Raw genomic sequence first — 20,697 nt, 5'->3', positions numbered from 1 at the left:
TCCACCTGCATTCTCTGCATTGCATAAGGCTACCATTATGCCTTCCGAGGTTAAGCTCTACCTCCATCTGCATTTTTTATGCATTGCATAAGGCTACCATTCTGCCTTCCAAGGTTAAGCTCTACCTCCACCTGCATTCTCTGCATTGCATAAGGCTACCATTCTCCCTTCCGAGGTTAAACTCTACCTCCATCTGCATTTTTTCTGCATTGCATAAAGCTACCATTCTGGCTTCCGAGGTTAAGCTCTACCTCTACCTACATTCTCTGCATTGCATAAGGCTACCATTCTGCCTTCCAAGGTTAAGCTCTACCTCTATCTTGCATGGCTGGAAGATCGCCACTTCATATATACCTCGCATCGGCTGAAAGATCGCCACTTCATTTACATCTTGCATGGTTGAAAGATCGCCACTTCATTTACATCTTGCATGGCTAAAAGATCGCCACTTCATTTATGCCTTGCATCGGCTGAAAGATCGCCACTTTATTTACATCTTGCATGGCTGAAAGATCGCCACTTCATTCATACCTTGCATCGGCTGAAAGATCCCCACTTCATTTACATCATCTTATGGGCTGAAAGATCGCCAATCTGTCCAAAGGCATCATTGTTTGGAGGCACCATCTTCATAGCCCGAGAACGCCATGCCATGGCCTGAGGACTCCTTTTATCTTTTGCATATCATTATTCAAAGGCATCATAGTTCGGAGGCATCATTCTCATAGCTCGAGAGCATCATTTCATGGCTTGCAAATCCTTATTATACGCTTCATGGCCCAGGACATCATGGTCTGAGGACATCATCCTAACCGTCCAAAGACAACATTCATGGTCCAATGTGAACTTGCATCATGTTTAAATTTTTCGCACAGTATACACTTGTATTGCTTATTTGCAGGTAAATCGGCGAGCAACGTCCATCTCAGCAGGAGCAATCCCGCTCCAGTTTCTCGCAACCCTGTCAGATTTTGACCATCCCAAATAACGCGTCCGTCTTGGAAAACCTCCATCGGCATATTCCGCTGACGGATCCTGAACTACATATGGCCTGATTCTTGTAAGACCAAGGATATGTAGGCAGCTTAGGAACCAGAGCACGGTCAACCTCTCCAAACCATTTTGTTCGGTCAAATTGACCATCATATCTTTACCCGACAACTCTTTTATCATTCCCGGGTAAAGAGGGGCAGCTGTTGATACCCAATTTTTCCATGTATATTTTATATATGCAAAATACTTTCAAAATAGCATATATATACATATATAAGTATGCCCAAATATTTTAATATTTTTCCTAATTTTTAAAGATTTTTAAATCAACTTATTGCCCTATTTTAACAGTACAAAAACCAATAATTGTTTCTCAAATTATCATTTTAGTGATTAATGTATTGTATTCTCATACTTATAACAAAATATAGCTAAGGTAATTTTTGCACATTTTTACAAATTTATTTAGTATTTTTAAGGCTAAATTGCATATAATTGCAATTTTAGCCTATTTTAAGATTTAATTGCATTTTATACTTATGAAATTGGTTCCAGTATTTTTAATTTAATATTTATATATTATTAATTAAGTTAGTACCTTTAATTTATTTTCGGAAATTATTTTACTATTTTTTATAAAATAAAAGGGAGAAAGTGGTTATTTAAATGCTAGCCCTATTTCATTTCAATTATAGCCTAAATCAACCCCCCAATTAACCCAATTTCAAATCCCAAATTGACCGGCCCAATTTCAATTTAACCCACCCCTGACCCAACTAATCTAACCCGCCGGCCTCTCCTTTTGATCCAGGTCATTGATCATTTTGATCAACGACCACAATCATTCCTTTCCTTTTTTAATTCACAAACACCCAACCCTAAAATCATTTTCCCCTAAACCGCCTCCTCTGAAGTCCTCTCCTCTCTCAGACTCTCTTGAACATTCCCTAACTCTAGCCCCTCTCACCGTCTTCAAACCTTGAAACCACCAGAATCCATGGCCTCTCAGGCCATGGGAGTCTTAAACTCACCTCCCTTTGCTATTATACACTTGATATTTGAAGATTCGAGGTTTGACCTCGAAGGTTTTCGCTCAGATCTCCACCGATTCAAGGTTCTACGACCATCTCCGGCCTTGCTCCGGCGTACAATGGTGTTTCGAGCCTGGTGCTGACTTCTCCGACTCAAATCGGACCTTTTTCCAAGCCTTTCTCATTTCTAGGGCTCTTCTGAAACCCTAACTTTTCGAGGTTTTCTCCGATATTTTTAGATCTGTTATGTATCTATGCTCTACTTGAGTTTTCAAACGATTTCCCCAACTTTTCTTTCAAAAATTACTTTCAAAATCACTTCTTTCTGATTTAGGGTTTTCTGAAAATGCCTAAGGTGTTTCTCTGACTTTTCTTTTCCTTTTCCTTTGTATATGTTTGTCTCTACTGTGTTCTTATGTTCTTCTTTCACCAAGCATGTTCTTCTACTGTATTTCTACACTATGTGCCTGTATGCTTTTCACTATGCTCTGCTATTTTCTTCCACTACGATCTAATATGCTTCGCCTATTGCTTCCTTCTACTATGTTCTTAAGTGTTCTTACTATTTTACCTTGTTTAAATTTTTTTCTAAAGACCTACTTAAGCATGTATTCTTCTACTGTTGCTTCTACTATCAGTTGTTCTCTCATTATGATTCAAATTAATTTCTTCACTTTGTTTCCTTTAAATCTTCTACTATGTTTGTGTGTGTTGTTCTAAATATCAATACCACACAACAGGGGGGTGATTTATGTGGTACCCAATTTTTCCTCTAGAAGAACCTGGTTCTTCTAGGTGTTCTAACTACTACTGTTTGCGGAATAAAAAGTACATAAAGTAAAGAACACAGAGACTTTTACGTGGAAAACACCCGGCTCAAAAGGTGAAAAAACCACGACCTACTACTCAGTAGGATTTTCCCAAACTTCCACTAAAATCACTGAGCCAAAACAACATTTAAAAAACTCTTTGTAAACCTATGGATTACCTCTAATCCCGTTGTAGCAACCGGCCTCTAACTGTTGCGACAACTTCAAGTTAACTCTAACTTGAACACTCTAGGTACCTAATATAATTGCTTTTATGAAAGCTGAAAGGTATAATATGAAAACACCTACTACAATTGAACTAGAAATAAAGAAAGACACATAAAACTCTTTGTGGAGATGGTTTTTCAATCTGGTTCATATAGCTTCAGGTTTGCACACTTGAATCACACATGAACTGCTTGCAAAAAACCTTGCTATTTTGCTCTCAATTCACGATTAACTTCTGCATTTTTGTGCAACACTTGTAATGTGAGAACATCCTGCAATTTATAGAGTTAGTAGATGAAGAAATAACTAGAGTTCTGAAGCAACTCTTCCTTGGTGGAAGAGTTCTAGTTGATTTCAACTTCTAACTCCTTCCCTATCTTGGATAGTGTTCTCTTTGATTAAGGAGTCCTTCTCCTTATCAATTATGCAACCTTTTTGATCAGGAGATATTAAATACACCAAGTTAAGCTTATCTCCTTCACGTGCAACCCACATGCTCGAATCTGCCCGTTTTTGTGCACCTGAGGAATGGACCTAGTTCATCCTAAGTTCCTTTGTTAGTCTTCAAAACTAACTTTTACTTGGGCCAACAAATTCCCCTTTTTGATGATGACAAACTCTGTGTTTTTCATAAGCTTAGGCCCTATTTCAACTCAGCTTAACATCAACACAATATTAGAAATATTTTTCCTTTTTATCACTTATCATCAAGGACCAGGTACATTAGGTTATAAACATCACTTGTTTAAAGCACAACCTTTTTCCCCCTTTTAGCATCATCGAAAAGTTGCATAAAAAATGTGAGATAACCAGATTTTAAAGCTTACTCATGGCCACTGAGGCTGCTTCAAATGCAATCATGGATTGATCATCACAGATCAAGCTAATAATTTTAACCATCAAAGAAATATAAACAAACAGTTAGAGCAAAATACAATGAATTTCATTGATGATTGATAAGATTCTACCACAAAGCATAAGAAGAAATAAAAATACTGAAAATATAAGCAAAAGAAACAAAAAGTCCTGAACTGGGTCACTAGTTTATCTACATTAGGCTAAGAGGCTTAAGGCTGGGAAGAACTAGGTGCTTGGTTTTTAACTTGGAGGAGTTTCAGCACACCTTGAAGAATGCTATCATTCTTCTCTTTTTCTCTTGCCAGCTCAGTTCTGAGAGCATATATCTTAGTCTCCATCTCAACCAACCTCTTCTTCAGCCTTTCAATCTCAGCATCCTTAGCCCCAGTTTCTTGCAACAAGGCTCTGACCTTTCTATTCACTGGTACCTTTTTGGATGAACTAGGTTCTTTAGGAGTGACATTGACTTCATATCGCAAGCAAGCAGAGTATTAACCCAAAAATGATTTATGCTTGTACTAACCTCCTACCTTTTCATAGGTACATTAAAATGTGCAAGCACAGTTGTGAGAATGAAGCCATAGGGAATGGTATGAGTTTTGGTGCCATTAATAACTCTATCAAGAAGTTGGATTATAGCTTGCAGTCACTTTCTTCTGTAGGTCTTGTAAGGGTTTCCTCTATAGATGAACCAGGTTCATCTCCCCAAACAACCATTGCATATGCGTCTTTGGTTAAACTCACAGGAGTGGGTGAAAAATCAGCCACTCTTGTCCCCTTTCCCCTCACAGTACTCCTAGCACCATTGCTCTCATTTTTTTTCTTTTTTATTTTTACCACCAACTTCTCCAGATTCTGTAGTCTCAACACCTGCTATAAATCCTACAAATCTAGTTTCCAAATCTGCGGCAACTTTAGAAATTGTCTCAGGAGAAACTTTAGAATCAAAAGATACCTGTTCAATTTCGGAAGAACTACTTTCTTCCCCCTGAGTAGCAGATTTAAAAGAATCTAGGTAGTTTAATATGGTCAGGAGTCTTGAATGTAACCGGTTCACTTGTAACGGATAAGTTCACAAGAACTTTGGTATTTGGTAGGACTCTACTCATGATCCAAATATAGTTATTTCAAATTATGCAGAGTGTAGAAAACATACCGTGTTATCTTGATGAACCAGGTTCTTCACTGATAATTCTCTTGTGTAAGTCTAAATTTGCCAAAATAGAGAAAATATCATTACAGATTAATGAGTCATTTTAACACATGACACAAGAGTATACTAATTAAAGTATGAAACTGAGTAAGAATTGATCTAGATATTTACACAAATTTAGAACTCCTAACAAAAAAAATTCATTTTTTTCCTTTCATTGTGCATTCTGAACTGGATCTATTAGGTGATCTTAATCATCCCTAATTCCAACCTGTTCCTCTCAAAGTTTTCTCTACTCAGTGCTTTAGTGAAAATGTCAGCTATTTGTTTATCAGTAACATATAATTCTATTGAAATCAATCCTTTCTCATAGTTATCTCTTAAGAAGTGGTGTCTAACATCTATGTGCTTAGTCCTCTTATGATGAACAAGGTTCTTTGTCATACTTATAGCACTAGTGTTATCACAGAATATTGGAATACATCCCACTTCAATTCCAAAATCTACCAGCTGCTATTTGATCCATAGCAATTGAGCACAACAAGAAGCAACAACAACATATTCAGCTTCAGCAGTTGACAAGGCCACGAAATTTTGCTTTTTAGTAGCCCATGACACAAGACATGAACCAAGGAAATGTGCCATACCTGAGGTGTTGTTCCTGTCCACTAAGAAACTTGCATAATCAGCATCAGCATATCCTACTAGATCAAAATTACTACCTTTAAGATACCAAAGACACAGATCAATGGTGCCTTTCAGATATCTTAGTATCCTCTTTACAGCAGTCAAGTGGGACTCTTTTGGATTTGCCTGAAAACGAGCACAAAGCCCTATACTGAAATCAGTGTCAGGTCTGCTTGCAGTAAGATACAAGAGTGAACCAATCATACCCCTATACGACTTTTGATCAACTGATGAACCAGGTTCATCAATATCTAATTTAGTGGTAGTTGCAATGGGTGCATCTATTTCTTTAGATTCCTCCATTTTAAACCTTTCGATTAGCTCTTTTGTATACTTTTGCTGATGGATCATGGTTCCATTTAGACTTTGTTTGATCTGCAAGCCTAAAAAGAAGTTAAGCTCGCCCATCATGCTCATTTCAAACTCACTCCCCATTAGTTTTGCAAAATCCTTACTCAGCCTATCAGTGGTAACCCCAAATATGATGTCATCCACATATATTTGCACAACAAGGAGATTTTTACCTTTTTCCCTTAAAAATAAGGTACTATTAATTTTACCTCTTTTGTAACCATGATCCAGTAGGAATTTGGATAGTCGTTCATACCAAGCTCTTGGGGCCTGCTTGAGCCCATAGAGAGCCTTGTCTAACTTGTACATATGCTCAGGACATTCCTTACTCTCAAACCCTGGAGGTTGTTTCACAAACACTTCTTCCTTTAGGTAGCTATTCAGGAAGACACTTTTGACATCCATCTGATGAAGAGTGAATTCCATGTGTGCTGCAAAGGCTATGAGGAGTCTGATTTCCTCTAGTCTTGCAACTGGAGCAAATGTCTCATCATAGTCTATGCCCTCCTCTTGGTTGTATCCTTGTACCACCAGTCTTACTTTGTTTCTTGTAACTGTTCCATCTTCATCCAGTTTGTTTCTAAAGACCCATTTTGTACCAATGATTGATCTGTCCTTGGGTCTCGGAACTAGATGCCAAACTTGACTTCTTTCAAATTGGTTGAGTTCATCTTGCATTATATTCACCCAGTCTGCATCCTGCAAAGCCTTAACAACATTTTTAGGTTCATTAAGAGATAGGAAAGCATCAAAAGCACACAGATTCTTTAGTTGTGATCTAGTTTTGACTCCAGATGTTGGATCAGTAATAATGTTCTCAATGGGATGAGAACTTTGATACTTGTGAGGTTTCACAACCAATTAGTTTCTGCTAGATGTCTCTCCCATGTTCTATTGCTGAGGAACAGGTTCATGAACAGGTTCCTCTAGGGGATTTAATTCAATTTCTCCTAGATTAGTTCCCCCTGTCAGGTTGCCCTGATTTTAAGGACCTGTTCCATCACATGTTCCTTCTTTTGATGCCACTTTGACTTGTGCTAGGGATTCAGTCATTTCCTTTACCAATCCAATGGCTTCATCTTCATGTTCCTGTCTCTCAGAAAGAATGTTAGTTTCATCAAATACTACATGTACACTTTCTTCTACACATAGAGTTCTTTTATTAAACATTTTATATGCTTTGCTATATGAAGAATATCCCAAGAACACTCCCTCATCACTTCTGGGATCAAACTTACCTAGGGAGTCTTTTCCATTATTGTGCACATAGCACTTGCAACCAAATGCCCTAAGATGGGATATGTTTGGTTTTCTCCCTTTAAGTAACTCATAGGGAGTCTTCTCTACCAGAGGTCTGGTCATGAATCTATTGATTATGTAACATGCAGTGTTTACAGCCTCTGCCCAGAAGCTATGGGGCAATTTACTAGAAAGCAACATTGTTCTAGCCATGTCCTCAAGAGTTCTATTCTTCCTTTCAACTACTCTATTTTGTTGAGGAGTCCTAGGGGCAGAGAAATTATGATCTAAACCATTTTCATCACAGAATTCAGATAACTTGGAATTTTCAAATTCAGTTCCATGATCAGACCTAATGGATGCAAGTTGATTTCCTAATTGTTTCTGAGTTTTTCTAACAAATGCAATAAATGTGTCAAATGCTTCATCTTTGGAGGTTAGAAATAGAACCCAGGTAAATCTAGAATAATAATCGACAAGCACCATTACATATTTCTTTCCACCTCTGCTAATGGTTCTCATTGGACCACATAGATCCATATGGACCAGTTCCAACGACTTGGTTGTACTTACCATTTTCTTGCTTTTGAAGGATGATCTTACCTGCTTCCCCTTGCACATGCCTCACAAACTTTGTCTTCCTTGAACTTGATATTAGGTAACCCTATCACCAAGTCTTTGGAGACTAATTTATTTAGCTGATTAAGACTTGCATGACCAAGTCTTTTGTGCCACAGGAGGGGATCATTAACCAACACACTTAAGCAAGTGAGTTCATTTTCTGAGAGAGTAGACAAATCTACAATGTAAATATTGTTAACTCTTTTTCCCTGCAAAATAATCTTGTCAGTGGTAAGGTTAATCACAAAGTATTTGGTAGAGGTAAAAGCTACAAGATTACCTCTGTCATACAATTGCGACACACTTATTAGGCTATATTTCAAGCCATCTATCAGGTAGACATTCTCTATGGAATGAGAATCTGTTTTGCCTACCTTTCCAACCTCAATGATCTCACCTTTCTTTCCATTACCAAAGGAGACATTACCTCATTTTAAGTTCTCAAGTGAAAGGAACTAGTCCTTGTTCCCAGTCATATGTTTTGAGCAGCTACTATCCATATACCATATTTGGCTCCTCCCTTTCACTTGGACCTGAAAAGGAAATAAGGGGTTAGTCTTAGGAACCCAAACTAGTTTGGGTCCCTTTCTATAGGCAAAAGGATGAATCAGATTCCTTCTTTCCCACCCAGGCAACTTATTTTTCTCTTGAACAAAGACTTTATTCTTTTGACTGGCCTTTTCTTTTGCATTACATTCATTTTTGTAATGTCCAGCCTTGCCACAGTGTGTACAGATTTTATTTTCAGGAAGAGTGAGGTACTTGCTTCTAGGGTCCTATTTTGGAGCTTGAGTCTCATAGCCAAGTCCTCTTTTGTTGCTACTATGATGCTCTTGCAGCCAAGAGAGTGCATCAGAAGCCTTGTTCCACTTGCAAGTTCTGTCTAGTTCATGTTTCACCTTTCCTAGATCTTCCTTCAGGACTTTGATGAGTTCATCTTTCTTATACAATTCATCTTTCATTTTTCCCAAGTTTTCTTCTAGAGTGAGATATGTGTGATCAACTTTCTTCTTTCATGTTCCTAGTTTCAGTTTTAAGTTTTCAGACCTAAAGTTATAGGACACTATTATCAAGTTCAAGAACCAGGTTCTTCAACTTAGCATTTGTGTTATCACTCCCATTAGCCCTAAACTCTAGACTTTTGTATTTTGCTTTTAGGATCACACATTCCCTAGACAGAACTTCTTTATCATTGTTAATTTTCTCATACTCATCAATGCAGTCTAGTAATAGCTCAGCCAACTTTTCTTTAGACAAAAATTTAATCTTGTCTTTGAGATGAAGGATACTTACCTCTTGTTCATCATCTGATTCTCCGATAGCCATCAGTGCTTGCTCTTCTTCAGCTTCATCTTCTGAGTCTTCATCTGAAGTTTCTCCCCAAGCAGCAACCATAGCCTTAGTTGAACCTTTGTTCCTTTTTGGTTGAACATGTTCCTTCTTCCTGTTCCTTCGTTCAGCCCTTTCTTTCTTCCACTCAATTTCCCATTGAGGGCAGTTCTTGATCATGTGATCAGTCTTACCACACTTGTAGCAACCCTCATTGGTCTGTTTCTCAGGAGCTCTTGACTTGTTGAAGGTTTTTCCTCTTGAATAACCCTTTCCTCTCATCGGGTACTTTTTAAAATCTCTAGTGATCATAGCCATCTCATCATCTTCCAGATTTGAACCTTCAGCAATTCTGAGAGCTAGGCTTCTCTCCTTCTTGGGTGTATCCATCTTCATGGTTTGCCTTCTCAGTTCATAAGCAGTAAGATTTTCAATCAGTTTATCCAGTTTGAGAGTAGCAATATTCTTGGATTCCTGAATGGCAGTGATTTTGCTTTCCATGAGACTAGCAGAACCTTTCTCAAGATTTTCTCAACCTTGTCTTCTTCAAGAATAATCCTTCCAAGAGACTTAAGTTTATTTGTCAGTGTAGTGAACCTAGTATACATCTCTTGGATAGTTTCTCCTTCCTTCATAGTAAAATTCTCATATTGAGAATACAGCAGTGTTCCTCTGGATTTTTTAACTTGAGGTGTTCCTTCATGAGCCACTTGCAAAGTGTCTCATATCTCCTTAGCAGTAGTACAGCTTTGGATCCTACTGTACTCATCTTGACCTAGTCCACACACAAGCCATTTCTTGGCCTTAGCAGTTTTCTCCCACTTCTTTAAGTCTTCAACAGTGCAGTCAGCCCTTTTCTTTGGCACATCCACTCCTTCCTCATTTTCATTGTAGTTGCCAAAGGACCATCAGTGACTATGTCCTAGAGTTCATAGTCTTCTCCTATGATGTGATCTTTCATCTTGTTCTTCCGCTAAGAGTAGTACTGTCCATTGAACAGTGGAGGCCTAGCAGTGGATTGCCCTTCTCAGTTCCTAGGTAGTGCACTCATGTTGATCTTTTCCTAAGGTGTTAGCCTCTCCAAGAATAACCCACTCCGATACCAATTGTTGTTCTAAATGTCAATACCACACAAGAGGGGGGCGGTGATTTGTGTGGTACCCAATTTTTACTCTAGAAGAACCTGGTTCTTCTAGGTGTTCTAACTACTACTGGTTGAGGAATAAAAAGTAAAATAAAGTAAAGAACACAGAGATTTTTATGTGGAAAACACCCGGCTCAAAAGATGAAAAAATCACGACCTACTACTCAATAAGATTTTCCCAAACTTCCACTAAAATCACTAAGCCAAAACAGCATTTACAAAAACTCTTTGTAAACCTAAGGATTACCTCTAATCCAGTTGTAGCAATCAACCTCTAACTGTTGCGACAACTTCAAGTTAACTCTAACTTGAACACTCTAGGTACCTAATACAATTGCTTCTATGAAAGCTGAAAGGTACAATATGAAAACACCTACTACAATTGAACTAGAAATAAAGAAAGACACATAAAACTCTTTGTGGAGATGGTTCTTCAATCTGGTTCATATAACTTCAGGTTTGCACACTTGAATCACATACGAACTGCTTGCAAAAAGCCTTACTATTTTGCTCTCAATTCACGTTTAACTTCTGCGTTTTTCTGCAACACTTGTAATGTCAGAACATCCTGACATTTATAGAGTTAGTAGATGAAGAAATAACAAGAGTTGTGATGCATCTCTTCCTTGGTAGAAGAGTTCTAGCTGATTTCGACTTCTAACTTCTTCCCTATCTTGGATAGTGTTCTCTTTGATTAAGGAGTCCTTCTCCTTATCAATTATGCAACCTTTTTGATCAGGAGATATTAAATACACCAAGTTAAGCTTATCTCCTTCACGTACAACCCACATGCTCGAATCTGCCCATTTTTGTGCACCTGAGGAATGGACCTGGTTCATCCTGAGTTCCTTTGTCAGTCTTCAAAACTAACCTTTACTTGGGCCAACAAATTCCCTTTTTTGATGATGACAAACTCTGTGCTTTTCATAAGCTTAGGCCCTATTTCAACTAAGCTCAACATCAACACAATGTTAGAAACATTTTTCCTTTTTATCACTTATCATCAAGGACCAGGTACATTAGGTTATAAACATCACTTGTTTAAAGCACAACCTTTTTCCCCCTTTTGGCATCATCGAAAAGTTGCATAAAAATGTGAGATAATGCCGATGTTTACTTGGGCATCATCAAAACTAACCTTTACTTGGGCAAATAGTGTGCTTTCTCATGAGTTTCTGAAAGAAATCCCTAAGTTTGTTTCAACTAATTGCCTCCTTATCTTTGTATTTGATTCAATGTGGAAACCTTAGAATTTGGGGATTCTGCCGAGGTTTGATTATGTGAACTAGGGTTTTATCTTTTTAGAACCCTTAACTCTTTTATGACTGATTTTAAGTCCGAACTAAGTTTGGACATCTTTGTTTTTGTATAATTCTAAACTTTTTCTAAAACTCTCCTGCACTGGCTTTCTACTGATTTTGCAAGGGCATGACAAAGTTCTTTCATGTTTAAACGTGTCTGTATGCTTTTTATATGTGTGATGATTCTTTGTTCAAAGAGGTTTTCAAACTAGTGATTGATTCAGAATTACTTTTTAATAGGTCTAATTGATTGTTACTGATTTTCCTTAAGTTAAAACCTTTTCCACCTTTCTGACTTGGTTCATTCATACCAAATCTTTGATCTCTGATTTTCTGGCTGTTAACTGATTCTCTTGCCTTATTGTAACAAACTGTGTACTATCAAGACCCTGTCCTTAAATAACCTTTATGTATTTTCCTCTAATTTACTACTTTGCACAAAGTGATTGACTACTTTCTTTCCTTAATTAGTTTTACCCCTTTGAATCTGAATCCCTTAATTAAGGGAAATCTTGTGTAATTGATTGACAATCAGTCTTCAAACTATTTTCTTACCTTATTTATGCTTACTTTCTACACTATAAAAGGCACGACCCCTTTTCACCACTACACACTTCAGACTTCACAAGCTCACAACCTCTTCTGAATTCATACTTAGAGTGTTCTTGCTTCTTGTCTGCACTTTGGCTTTTACAAGACTACTGATTTCTTATTTACTTGTCCCTTTGAAACTGGTATGTCCTAACTTAATTTTCAGTATCACCCCAATGTGTTTACTTACAATCTTCTATCCATGTCTACTTTATTGTTTTCTGTAAAGTTTAGCATCTAACTTAATATGCCTATGTGCTACTGCTTGGCTCTTTTTGTGAACACTTTCTCCCTATCCCATTACCCCTATGATTTGTAAGTCGAGACTTAGGGCATGACAACAAGAATTGTTGTCTATGAACTGAGTTTTGAATCCCTAAGGTCTTAACCTCTAAGTAGGCTGGAGGGTGTGCCAGTATGTCTCATTGCTGGGTATGCCCCTTTGCCTGCTCTTCCTGTAAATTCCTACCCTTATGTGCATTGTTTTTAAGTTACTTCCTTCTCCTTTCCCCTTTCAGAATTGCCCTTCTGCACTTGCACTCACACTTAGCTTCTAAGTTCTGCCCCCCCCCTCCTGTGAGCCTTGCCTTGGGACCTTGAGTTCCCTCTGAACTTGGACACTTGAGGGCTGGCCCTTCCACGCTGCACTATGACTTAATCCTGCAATGCATTTTGGTGTGAGCACTGCCCAGAGTCCATTTGAGGCTCTTAGGGAACTCTGACACATCCAAATGAGAGAAAGGCTTTGGATCTTGATCTTTGGAGTTGGTTTACTGCACGCTTCAGACAGGAAGTCTGAATCAGACTCTCCTTTGTTGTAATTTTTCAATTTCTGATGTATTTTTTTTATTTCATTCCGGGCTGTAATAACTTTGTAATAAACTATTGGGGATGGCTAGTTAAAAGAGGGAGGGGTAACTGTATGCAAAGGGTAGATATCCTGCCTATAGGTTTACATATTTCTGCACTCTCAACTGTAGATATCTTGTTTATAGGTTTACATGATTCTTCATTCATATAGACATCATGCCTATAGGAGTTCTGCACCTTCACATATAGATATCATGATTATAAGAACCTCTGCACCTTCATGTAGATGCCATGTCTATAGAATTCTGCACTTTCATATGTTACCATGTCTGTAATTACTCGAAACCTGAATCCTGCATATGCATCTAGAAAACATGTCTATAGGCCATTCTGAATTTTGCATATACATCTCTCACTAGGTAAATGTGTTCATAGGTTTAATGAAGTACAACATTTAGATTCCATGCCTATAGGATTTTCTGCACTCTTGTTGCATCTGTAAAAAAAAGTTTAAAATCAACAATGCCTAGAAAGCATGCTTATAGGAACTATCAACCAAACCTGAATCGTTTCACTTGTTTATAAGTCTAAAATTAGTAACAATGATGACTAACGTCTGTGGAACTTATGCTCTTTTACCAAAACTCGCCTTTCCTGATTGACTGACAATTTCTTTTCCTAAAATCAGCATACTTCTATTTTTTAGACCAGTAGATATCATGCCTATAGGTTTCGTCTAACACCTAGGCAAGTCATAAGATAAACTTGTAAACTGAATCAGATTTTTGTTAATTACAACCGGCAGGCAGGCCTGATTCGGATTTCTTATTTGAAATATGTAATAAATCTGTCTATCTCAACCCTTTAAGTTTAATCCGACCTTAATCAGTACGTACAAGACATGCTAAACAATATGCTTTCTTTGATTTAAGGAGGTCTGTTTGAGCCTTATTTGTTTATGTGCCTCCCTATACTTGTTATACGTGTTTTTGATTGTCGCCCTAGCATTTCTTACCTTTGAAACCAAAAATAAGCCAATGTTTCCTCCCTTTTAGGATTAGTAGTCCCAAGTACCTCCGGGGCTAATAGGATTGGGGCGGGTAATAGCATTCAATAAGTAAACGAGACTATTTCGCGCTTTAATACCTTAACGGGGTGGGAAATGGTAGATATGGATATGATGACCACGCGATAACATCTCATGTAGCCCCTCATTGAGGAGTGATTACCGGATATTGTTTGGGGTGATCCATATTATTTATAAACCTAGGACCCCCTTTCCTTTACTTGTTTATCTCATTGTTTACTTTCAAATTTCCAACTATTTTCTCAAAATTCAGCTTTTCTTTTATTTTCTTTTAATTTCATCTATTTACAACCCTTATGTGCAAATCCCCTATTATTTGAAGTCTTACTCGCCTTCATGTTATTTACACTTAAAGTCACAACCATAGCCTGGCTAGGAACCACACTTGTGGATCTTGAGGGGTGCATAACACCTTCCCCTCGGGATAATTTCAAGCTTTTACCCAATCTCTGGTTTCCTAGATCAAATTCTTCTTAGTGTCCTAATGCACTCAAATCATTAGGTGGCGACTCTTCAATTTAACCTAATTCCCTAAAGGGAACGAGTTGTCCTCCCAAATGTCATGAACCTGCTTCCGCGAGGAAAAAGGGGCGCGACATCCACGATTGAAAATAAATTGATAGTACTATATACCCTATTTCGTATAGAGTATCTGAAAGTAAACAAATGTACACATGTTTTGTCTTACATCTCATTCGAATCTAATTCGAGTAGACGATGCTAAATCAATAAGGTATCGATTAGATCTAGAAATGAATCAACAAAATCTTCTTCATTTTAGGATTTTAGGTTTAAATTAGTTGCTTTTGTGAATGAAAAAAACGTACCTACCATCTTTTTGGATTCCTATCTGAATCAAATTTAATATCATATATTCAAAATAAATTCAGAATTAAATTGAATAGATGTATCTAGGGAGAATTCGCTTTGAAGAAACTATTCCCTAGATACACATGTCGTGTTATTTCACAATTGAATCAATTTAAAAATTTTAAAAAGACCTAAAGTTAGGGATTTATCAATAGGTAATGTTGCACCAATACCCAACCAAAGGGCGACTGCAGTACCAATCAAAAAGACAGTCGTCGCTACTGGACGACGAAATGGATTTTGGAATTTAATTACATTCTCTGAAAAACCTGCTAGTGGAGGAAGACCTCCTAGGGATAAGAGACAAAGGGCTAAAGAGAGAACATTTACCATTCAAATGGAAAATGAAAAAAAAAGAATATTAACAATATTTACAATCACTATTTAATAATATTAGTATTAGAATTGTTATTAGAATTGTGATAAATCGAAATTCTATATCGCTATATTAATCCTTATGTTCTAGAATATTCAATATAATATTGAATAGTTAATAACTAAGATTCCAATTCCAATAGTTTAGTCAATTACTATGCATATAAGATTTCTGTTATGTGGGCCCGCTTAGCTCAGAGGTTAGAGCATCGCATTTGTAATGCGATGGTCATCGGTTCGATTCCGATAGCCGGCTTTTCCCTATTCTTTTTTTTTTATTACATTTTTTAGATGATTGATAATGACATCGTGATGCAATCATATCCCATCTCAACTGGGCATGTATATTTCTAGGCTTTAATAGTTTTGGTTTTATATTCATAATGACACCATGAGCGCTTTAGGGCGTCCTCAAACTCGGATTCAACAAGAATATCATTTTTTGGTAGTACGAAAAGGGAATTGGCCCAAAAATTGGATAGGGGTCAAGACGTTGTCGGGCGCCAGCGGCTAACTCAAGTGAAGTCTCCCATTTGAAAGATTATTTATTATAAGTCATGTTTTGGAGTTTGCCAAATCATTTTTGAGCGACGAAGTTACTAGGGATTTCTCTCCAGTGTCTGCTAAGATGCTCCGGTCTTTGGTTGACGCTATTATGTGGAAAAGACCCCGATTTTCTCAAAGATTAGAGATGTCACTGGTACTATCTTTCTGTCTTTGACCTATCGATTGAGGGGTGCTTCTTATCGTATCTGTGGTGCGCCCTATCGCCCTAAATCTAAGCGATGGAAGCCTCACTATCTTTGTATGCTTTCGCCGCCCGTTATCCAGGAAACATATCGGGAAAATCCCTTACAACTGAAACAGAATCAATACTAGGAATCTCATCACCGACATCCCTCACAAAGGCTAGATACGAAAGACAACCCTTCCCAACCATACGCTGGGATTTCAAGAATGAGATCACTCTACTGGGAACATAATCAGTCATACCTCGCCACTCAATATGTGGCACACACCGGCATAGCCAATGTGACTGTCTTAGCATGACAGTCCCCAATAGCATGACACAGAGATAGCCAATCCATGCCCAAAATGACATCGAAATCCACCATACAATAATAAAGATCCACACGGGTCTCCAGACCCCAAATAGTCACCACACACGACTGATACACACGGTTTATAACAACAATATCGCCCACCAGGGTAGATACATGAGCAGGTGAAGCAAGAAACTCACGGGGCATACCCAAATAACGAGAAACTATGATGACATATAAGAAAAGGTGGAACCGAGATCAAATAATACAGAGGCATCTCTGTGGCAGACTGAAACAATACCTGTAATAACAACATCTAAAGCAATAGCATCGGGTCTGCCTGGAAGTGAATAGAAACGGGCTTGACCGCCACCTGATCGACCTCCCTCTCTGGGGCGACCCCTAGCTGGTTGGGCGGGTGGTGGTAAAGTAACTGGCGCTGAAGCCGATGACTGATCCCTCTGCTGAGATGACCTTGCAAGACGACGAGGGCACTGCCTCCATATATGACCCATCTCACCACACTCATAACAACTCCCAACTCCCGGGGACGGGGACTGAAGGGAACCCCTAGCACCGAAATGAGTAGCAGATGCACCTGGCATAGAAGAGCCTTGAACTGATGGAACACGGGACGAGCTCTAAGCTGGAAGGGCACTAAGTGATGACTAGCCCTGATAAGAACTGTGAGAACCATGACCCGATGACGCCCCACGATAACTTGGGCGAGTTGGCTGAGCATGCCTGAATGGACGACCTATGCCGTGCTGAAACTGAACTCTCGAAGGAGTACCACTATAACTACCAGATCCTCGAGGCCTCTTGGCCTCCCTCTCCTCGCGCTCCTAGCGACGAAAAAACATAATTTCCCGAGCAATGTCTACAACCTCCTCAAAGGTAGCACCAATCACCCTCTCCCAGGTCATGAGAATACGAACTGATAAGTGAGGCCATCAACAAACCTCCTAATCCTCTCTTTATCGCTCAGAACCAACTAAATAGCATGACGAGCTAACTCAAAGAACCTCATCTCATACTGCATCACAGTCATCTCTCCTTGACGCAACCACTCAAACTCTCTACGCAGCTCCTCTCTATGGGACTACGGCACGTACTTCTCCAGAAAGAGAACGGAGAACTGCTTCCAGGTAAGGGGTGCTGCACCAACAGGCCTACGCCTCTCAAAAGCCTCCCACCAAGTGAAGGCAGCTCCAGAAAACTGATAAGTAGTGAAATCAACCCCGCTGGTCTCCAGAATACCCGATGTACCAAGCATCCTCTAACACTTATCCAAGAAGCCCTGGGCATCCTTGCCCTCTACACCACTAAAGGTCGGAGGCTGAAGTATACCATACCTTTCCAACCTACGCTGCTCGTCCTCTGGCATGGCAGGAACTACATAGTACTGAGTAGTTGTAACCGGCTGGGTTGGATGTGCCCCCGGTGTCTGAAGTCCTTGCACGACCTGCTCAGGTGTGCGAGCGGCGGGAGTCTGATTGCCTCCCCCAGCCTGAGAAGTAGCTGCGGTTGTAGTGGCTGAAACCGCCTGAGTTAGGTCAGTGCAAACTAATAAGATCTGAGCCAAGGCCTCCTGAAGACCCGGAAACACAATTGGCATAGCTGGTGCTGCTGGAGCGCCCATAACTAGGACCTGATCCTGAACTGGCGCAGCTGGTGGATCTGCAGGTGCTGCCCTAGCTGCTCTGCCCCTACCACGACCACGACCGCGTCCTCGGCCTCTAGTGGCCACAACTGGTGGTACTGGTGGTCGTCCATCCTAGCCGGTAGCGCGTGTCCTCTCCATCTGTGAGAGAATAGAACAACATAAGTTTAATACTCGGATCAACAAAGTCGCACGACAAGAATTTCAAGAATATGAAGTTTTTCATAAAGGTTCTGCAGTCTCTCGAGGATAAATACAGATATCTCCGTACCAATCTGCGATACTCTACTAAACCTGCTCATGATTCGTGAGACCTCGGTAACCTAGGCTCTTATACCAACTTGTCACGACGTTAAACGTGGATCCGGTCGTGATGGCGCCTCTCATGAAGACAAGGCCAGCCGATACTTCCCATTTCAGTAATTAACAATTTAACAGTAAGAAACAGTCTAAAGCATGATAAAATAATCCAAGGTTTAAGCAGATGATAGTATAATATGCGGAATACAACCCAACACAGCCCAATATCGGGGTGTCACTAGTCATGAGCATCTAAACAATCGGTAATACTTAGAGGAAACTACAAGGTTTAATACAAAACTAAGAACATGAATTAATAAGATAGGGAAGAGCACTAGGCTGCGAACGCCAACAGATACCTAAAGACTCCTCAGATCCACATAAGCTGGAACTGATTAACACTCGGAAGCGGGACCAAATGCGCCTGAATCTGCACACGGGGTGCAGGGAGTAAAGTGAGTACCCCAACTCAGTGAGTAATAATCATAAATAAGCACTGAAAGCAGAAAATCACGTAAAGCACATTTGCAGTCTATAATGAAGTAGTAAAACCAGTGTAAGATAAGTGAAAGTCATTTAACTCAAATTAAACTTCACGAAACCCTTTTTCAACAATTTAAGCAAGTAACTAACAGGCAATCAAGGAAAATAAACACATAAAGGTTCGCCCCTCGGGCAGAGTCTTAGAACAATGCCAGACCCTCGGGCTGTATCTCACATCATAATGGGTACCCGCACTCACTGGGGGTGTGCAGACTCTTATAGGGGCCCCTTACGGCCCAAGCGTAATATCAAGCCATCACGTGGCATCATCACTAGGCCTTCGGCCTCATATCAACAATCCACCATGTGGCGTACATGTCTCAGGCCCTCGGCCCCATAATCAATATCAAATGTTTCCTCACAACATAGGCCCTCGACCTTACTCAGTCAAAATCCTCACAAGCCACTCGGGCAATAGTAAAAACATGATTCTCAGCCCAAAATATCATTTAAAAGATCATTTAAGTGTTAAAACAGAGTAAACATGGCTAAGTACGAAAACAGTGAAATATAACATGACTGAGTTCAAGTATAAAGTCAAAACAATGAGAAAATATCAATAGAAGTCCCCTAAGGGTTCAAATAGTTGGCACGAAGCCCAAATATGGCATTCAGCCCAAATAATGATGATGGCAAACAGATTTCAGTCAAATACGCGGCAAAATAGTCATTCGAGATGGACTAAGTCACAATCCCCAATAGTGCACGACCCCGCGCTCGTCATCAAGCATGTGTGTTACCTCACTATAGCACAACGATGTGCAAATCCGTGGTTACATACCCTCAAAACATCATTTACAATCATTACTCACCTTAAACCGGTCAAATCTCTAGATCATGATGCCTTTGCCCCTCGAATCGGCCTTCACTCATGTCGAATCTATCCAAAATCAGAATCACGGCGTCAAAATATGCTAAGGAAACGAAGCCCAAGCAACAATAATCAATTTACAATACAAATCCCGAAATTACCAAAACCCGACCTTTGGGACCACGTCTTGGAATTCAATAAAAATCACATCAACGGAATCCTTATCCTCCCACGAGTCAATACATACCAAGAACACTGAAATCGGAGTCCAAATGGCCCCTCAAATTCTCATTTTAAAGTCCCTTAATCTCAAGCCCTATTTACTCAAATTTTTGCTTAGATTCCATGATTTATTAGGTAGATTTCACAATATAATCGAGGTTTAAGTCCAAGAATCTTACCTCCAAGTGATTTCCCTTGAATCCCTCTTCAATCCTCTTCAAAAAGCTCCAAAAACGACCAACAATGGAGGAAATAAACCCCAAATTCGCGGACAAGATGACTATTTAAACCTTCTGTCCCGGCTTGAAATGCTTCTACACGAACGTGGTCAAAGCCTCGCCTTCGCAAAGCACAAAATTCCATTGAACAACATTCTTCTTCGCGAACGCGATCTCACCATCGCAAATGCAATGCCTCCGCTTCACCAACCTACGCGAATGCGGCCAGGCCTCTTGCGAACGCGATGCCTACCATTCCGGCCCTTCGGGAATGCGGGACTCCCCATCGCGAACACAAAGGCCAAACCTAATGCCTCCCTTCCTGACCCTTCGCGAACGCGAGGGTCCATTAGCGAACGCGAAGAGCAAAATTCCTGCAACAGCTGAAACCAAAATCTGCAACTTTTCTTTAACTTAAAA

The 20,697-nt window shown here is 39.5% G+C and overlaps 1 non-coding gene across 1 annotated transcript; it reads left to right on the top strand.

Moving 5' to 3' along the window:
• Positions 1-15,660: 15,660 nt before the first annotated feature.
• Positions 15,661-15,733, top strand: TRNAT-UGU (transfer RNA threonine (anticodon UGU)). The gene has a single exon. It is a non-coding gene; the product is annotated as a tRNA-Thr (tRNA).
• Positions 15,734-20,697: the final 4,964 nt, after the last annotated feature.

This window comes from Nicotiana tabacum, chromosome 22 (assembly GCF_000715075.1).
Source record: "Nicotiana tabacum cultivar K326 chromosome 22, ASM71507v2, whole genome shotgun sequence".
NCBI lineage: Eukaryota > Viridiplantae > Streptophyta > Magnoliopsida > Solanales > Solanaceae > Nicotiana > Nicotiana tabacum.
This window is presented reverse-complemented; position numbering and strand designations above follow the sequence as displayed.